The sequence below is a fragment of the Macadamia integrifolia genome, unplaced genomic scaffold (genome assembly GCF_013358625.1).
Source record: "Macadamia integrifolia cultivar HAES 741 unplaced genomic scaffold, SCU_Mint_v3 scaffold3085, whole genome shotgun sequence".
In the NCBI taxonomy this organism is placed as follows: domain Eukaryota; kingdom Viridiplantae; phylum Streptophyta; class Magnoliopsida; order Proteales; family Proteaceae; genus Macadamia; species Macadamia integrifolia.
The window spans coordinates 22,011-28,646 of record NW_024869191.1 but is presented as its reverse complement, the minus strand read 5'-3'; the positions used below and the strand labels follow the sequence as shown (position 1 = coordinate 28,646).

The 6,636-nt window shown below is 33.6% G+C and overlaps 1 non-coding gene across 1 annotated transcript; it reads right to left on the bottom strand.

Annotated features, from left to right (window-relative positions):
- Positions 1-2,738: 2,738 nt before the first annotated feature.
- Positions 2,739-2,826, bottom strand: LOC122067722. The gene has a single exon (XR_006136854.1). It is a non-coding gene; the product is annotated as a small nucleolar RNA U54 (small nucleolar RNA).
- Positions 2,827-6,636: the final 3,810 nt, after the last annotated feature.

Below are 6,636 nucleotides of genomic sequence, written 5' to 3'. Positions count from 1 at the left end.
TATAATTGTATAAGACACACCTAGAGAAGAAAAAGAGTTTTGATAAGTGTTAATTAGTATGAGGGGCCACATCATTTATAAATAAGGAGAGAGAGAGAGAGATGCCAGCCTTTTCCCATTATATAACTCCCTATAATTTTTGTCCCTATTTTTTAAACAGAAATCTGTTTGAACATGCATTGTATTGCTATTGTGTATATTTTTTATATCAAAATTTTAATATTATTTTGAACTCCAATCCCTGTATGCATACCAGTTTTAATGTCCTACTAGGTCATTATTACTTCAAAGTGAAAAGATTTAAAAAAATGGAAGTATTGTTCTAACCTAAAAAATGAGCCTCCAATAGGCTAAATGTTTAAGGTTTAGGATTAAGGAAGAGAGTTCTCTAATCAAGTAGGGTACTCTCCACCTTCTCATATTCATTTTTGTAATCAATGTTTTTGTTAAATTTTTTTTTAAATATTATAAAAATACGCGTGATGACGCATATCATACGCCCTAATATTCTTATTGATTTCATAGATTGAGTGCTGAATTATGTGGGTCCCTCAAACCAAATTTATTAATTGTATAATAATTAATTCTCATGATGTTAATAATATGCGATCGGTTTTCTCTTTATTTATGTTTATAACTAAAATTGTTTACAACGAGTGACAAAACTAGGCATTTTGTTCATCCGGTTCTTACATTGTGTGTTCTCAAGAGTCAGCAACGGTGATTCCAGGCAGAAGTGTGAGTAGACATAAGTATATATATATATATATACTAGTAAAAATTATACGTGCAAATGCACGTAGGGCAAAAATTATCCAAAATTAATCTAAAGTATATATGTTGGTTTACGTTTTGAGAGAGAGAGAGAGAGTAGGATGACAACAATAAAATTGATTAAGGAACTCAATCAAGAAGCTCTGCCATCCCATATATACTAACTCTAGTATATGAAAACAAAAAAATGGTGAAAGTATGATGAAAATGTGATTAAAAACCTGAAATACTTGATTGTAAATATCAAAGTTAATATTTAATTACTAAGAAATTCAATAGATCCCATCATATTGTATCGTAATAACAAATGAGTAAACTAAGGAACTTAAGAACAAATAACCACTTCTAACAGCCTAGTGCACAAGGCTCCCACTACTGTGAGGTCTGGGAGGGGTAAGTTGTACACGGCCTTACCCCTTGCTTGCAGAAGAGACTGTTTCCAGGTTTTGAACATGTGACCAACATGTTGCAATAGTGCAATTTAACCATTGTGCCACAAACTTGCCCTCTTATATCCTCTTTTCTTCTCTCAAAATCCACAAATCTCTACCAAAGTTCATTTAAATATAACTTGTCAAAAAAAAAAAAAATGTGGGCAAAAAGGATGTCCCATGTGCATGTGTGTGTGTGTGAGAGAGAGAGAGAGAGAGAGAGATAAAACAAAATGTCTACATCAAACTAAATGATTTTTAATCATATATGATATCCATTTAAGCGATTAGTAATTTAAGATATTTATTAAATATTAATTTTTAAATTTCAAATAATGATAGATAATTACAACATCAATGGTTAAATGCTATTCTAAGAGAGAGAGAGAGAGTGTAAGTGATTTAGTTACTATTTACCTAGGACTGAGAGACTCGACTCAAACTTAATATTATTTCGACCAAACTTTGTCACTTTAATCAAGTTTCTAACTTGTCCAAGTGCTAAACTAACTTGGTCTAACTCATCTGTTAACATCGTGGAAAAATTACAAAAAGCCAACCACTTCCCCTCCTACAGAATTTATTTAAAAAACTATTTCGTTTTTCATATTTATAAACAAAGATATTCCCATAACACTACCGTTGAGGTTAAAATGAAATTATAAATGAGGGGCTTAGTGGATTCGAACCACCATCTCTTGAGGTGTGGAACTATCTCCCACACAACAAGTACTCTACCAATTAAGATAAAGACCCGTATTTAAATTATAAAACCCGTGATCAAAGAAAGAGGAAACCAAAGTATGAGACTCACAGTAGTTGTAGAACATAATGTTGAGGCTAAAAAAAAAAAACATAACAGTGCAGGCTTCGACCAAAAAAACAATGCACCCGACGAAGCTAAGGAGACGAAATCTGCATGAATTCTCAAAAGTCAAAAGGAAAAACCAAAGTGAAATTAGTGCAATACTTTACAAGCATGACTTCCAAGATCCCCCAAGAACAAATAGTGCAACTGGTTGTGCCGAAACTCATGAACCCACTCATTTGATTAAACTCGCTTGACTTACTCTGTCTCACTTATATAAACACTAAGCAGTGAAGTGTAGTGCTACATCCAGAGATTGATATGTGTCCAAGGCAACTCGGACAGTATGATCACAGAGAAAGCCATTGGATCTGCAGCTGCGTCCTGGATCTGTATTTTAGCAGATCCCATTAGACCCAACCCGATAATACCGCCACATTCAAATCTGATTTTTGTTAAAAACATAGCTAAGATCAATCCTGTAGCATCATAATCTGATTGCAAGATTGGATATGGAATGTAAGGATAAATAATATGTGCTCAGCAAAATGAATTCTGATATGTGAAAATTTCATAATTCATCACTGTATGAGAAAGAAAAGTAACATGAACAAATTTGAATGAATTGAATCTAATCCACACACACACACACCTGCCCCCACCCCCCCCACCCCCCAAAAAAAAAAAAAAAAAAAAGAGGGGTGGGGGGTGGAATCCAAATCAGTAGCTATCATTCATGGAAAACTTTCAGCCTATTGAAAATGAAAATCATAATAGCGTATATTACCCAAAAAGGGCTATAATCATCTAGCCACCATGAGAAATACATAAAAGCTAGGGTTTTTCCCCTCACCTCAATAGGTCACAAATCAAAATCCATTAAAAAAAGTTTGATCTTTGAACATTAAGAACGACTGAAGAAAAATGGTTTAAGTTCAAAAATCTGAGGGAATTCAGAGATTGGTAAAGATTTGTCAGTCACAATTAATTCAGAAACAGGAACCAAAGGATTACTCGTCATATTTACACACATTCTTTGATTTTTTTTATATTTATTATTTATTTTATTTTTTAAATTCATAGGGGCAAAACAATGAAAATCAAAAGAATGGCGAAGAGAGAGAGAGAGAGAGAGAAAAGAGGAAGAATTACAGAAGAAGTTCATCACTTCTGCATTCCATAATAAATATAAATGTTAGCATAGGCCCAACAATTTGAGACCCAAACCTTATGTTCCAACTCAACAAAAGAATCAAAGTTCAGATTTCACCTAATTGCCAACTAAAAGATCAATAAACCCTAACCCAGCCATGACTTCATAATGACAAATGGCATCCAGCATCATATCAAGAAAGCAAGGGTTTGTTCTGATTGAAGAAACTACTGCGCAAGCACAAGCTTAAACATAATTATAATTAAAAGCTTGTTTAGAAAAAGAATGAAAACACACCTTATGTAATAATCATATTTAGCAGGCAAATCAATCTTGGTCATGAAAACTGTTGGTGTACGATGTCTTGTATTCCGTCGCAATTTAATCCAGGGAGTATTGGTGCAGCACCTAGGCAGGTAAGATGGCGGTCCCTACATAGCAGGGGGTGTAGGGGGCGCAGCACCTCGCTCGAATTTTTTATTTGAGGGCATTTGTATACTTTCTGGATTTGGGTTTTTTTGCTATATATTTGTAGCGAGAGTTTCTTTATCTGTAATGCAAGCAATACTGAGAGGTGTGAGGACAAGCACTGTAACCCTATTCTCCATTGATAGTAAAGCAGGATCTCATCTCACCGGGGACATAGGCAACCTTGTCGAACATAGTAAAATCCATGTGTATTGTTTGTTTTATTTTTTCCATTATCTTTTGCATCGTTTTAGGGTTGTGTTTTTACAAAAACTTCTTCAAATCCACTGTCTCTACATTTATCCATCCAATTAAGTGTCAAAGCAGCCTCCTCTCGAAGCTGAATATTTGAATTTTATCAGATTTGTACAATGTGCAAAAGCATAAGACACAAAGAAAATAAATATTGAGAAACAACATTCTCCTTATAATAATACAACCCAAAAGTAAAAGTACCTCTAAGAAACCACTCCTTGTCACTCGGGATGTCAAATTAAAATGAGCTGATGAATCACATCATACTACTGGAAATAATTGGAGACATTGACTTCTTTCCTGCAATTCCCAATCTCTGAATAAATATCAATATTTAATAGAAAAAGAAAATCTTAAATACTTGCCTGCAAATATAGGCAACGAGCAGACCACAGTAAATGAACAATCAAACCAAGACCCAATAGCAAATTATAAGAGGAAAAATAAGAAGAGGCAACAATGTTAAATCCTCATACCAATGCACATTGTACAAGTGGTTGAAAAGGAAAACGAAAGTGTAAAAAAAAGAAATGTGAGATTTTTTTTTTTGGTAAAAGGAGGCGTGAGATTCACACCAATAAAGAAACTAAATTTTTTGAAAATATTTAATTATTAAAAGGAAAAACAAAGGGCACCAAAAAAATAAGGAAAATAAAAAGATAAAGAGGACTTTAAGTAAACAATAAGGGTAAAGTAATCTAAGAAAATATTAACCACGAAACATGAGTACATACACTTATATAGTGGTATGATGTAGGAGTACTAAGTCATATGCAATTCTTGAATGAATTACTGACAATTGTTTTAGAATAAGAGTCTCAATAATAATTTATGATTGGTCCACAGACCTAAGAGGATCTTATCGTTGCTTTTAAGTGTTGTGGGTTTTGGAGTACAAACAAGTGATGCTGATAGATTATATATCAATGGACTGGATCTATAGTATTTATTTATGAACGAAAGATATGCTTGACAAGGAATGACCAGTCCACATACATGTTGAATATTGATAGAGAGATCATCTATTCAAAATTGGATGATATTCTGATACTAATAGCATGCTCAGTAAATTTTTATAAGAGGTTATAATAATTAATGGTCATTTAAAAAAAAAAATTGAAAAATGTTATCTATCAAGGGTTCAGATTTTCTGATGTTCCAACAGACTAGGGTGGTGACAGTAACAAATCCCGTGCCCATAGATCTATTATATGCAATATTTTAAAGTGAAAAAACTTTTTTTTTTGGGTAGAGAAGTGAAAAGACTTAGATGTAAAAAAAACTATTTACTTGGATGCATAATTGTTATAAGTGAAAATATTTTATCTTAAAAATAATGTTGATCCCACTTCTTAGCATTTCTAACAACATATAAATTTATTAGATTAAAAAATTTTAAGCCATGTTTGGTCACTAAGAAAAGAAAAGAAAAGAAAAAACTAGTACAAGAAACATTAAAGATAAAAAAGTATGATAACACAATGATTTTTTATGTGTCTTTCTCCTCGAATTCAATTTTTTTTTGAATTTTTTCTTTATAGTAAAATTGCAAGAGAGATTGCACATAGAGAGATATCTTTCTCTCCGGTTCTGTGATTTGAAGATTGTCTTATTGTGATCTATGCAAGGCTGCTGCAGTTATACTTGTGGCTGCTGATTTGTTCAAGAGTTACATTTCGTAGGAGAATCTATATCTGTGGATCATCAGATAACACTAAGCCTTTTTTGTATAATTAGGTTTTGAATACCCTAAGTCTACAAGATGATTAAATCTAACTTTCGCAAAATCGAAATTATAGGTTTTTCTTTATGGGAAAAAGAACATTCTCTAGTTGCGTCCTCTACACCTAGATACAGTCGAATAAGAAAAAACTGCCCTGCCTCTTGAACTGCACATTGATCGATGCCTTTGTTTGCCCTCCCATTAGCCGTGATCAAGGACCATTCTATCGTTTTTTTTTTTTTAATGAAAATATAATATTTGAGTAGCTCTATTTCCCTTTGCTCCTGAAAGGATAAGTTAAAGTGGGCCAATTCAGAATTTTTTGGTGAATGCCTTCACATAACTCTTTGACATTTCATTACAGAACCAATAGGTTAGAACTGCACGATCACTGCAGTCAAAATATATGGTACAGCTAACTGTATGGTTTATATTGCAGATCCAATGGTGGCACCAAAAATTATTGTTTGTTTGTTTAGTACCGTTGTATAGGACAAGAAGTCAACTGGGTCAGTAGGGTGTGTAGGGTCAACCCTGCCACCAGAAACATGGACTGTTGTTCACAAAGATCCAACATCCTCATCCAGTGGTCCAACCAGTCCATTGATTGGGCACATCCATCAGACCGACCCATTTTAGGAGTTTGTGATTCCTAGGTTCTTGCCAGAGGGGCTGTCCTTATCCTTTGACTGATCCTTAATTACCAATTGAGCTGCCTTTGTATACAAAATGAGGGTAGGGGTGTCAACCCTAGCCAAGCCGGCAAAACCAGACCAAAATGTCCAAAACTAGCCTGACCAAAACTGAAGATTATTGGATATCAGTAATGGATTGGGAAATTGTGAAACTTAAATCATACCACATTGAAACCAAACCAAGCATAGAAATAGAATCGAAGCCGAAACCAATCTGAAAATCGTTAAAACCTCTACTTCTTTCCATAATGATGTAAACATATACATGGTAAATTGAACTGAAATCGAATAAATAAGAGAAATTATAAGAAATCAAAAACAAATCGAAC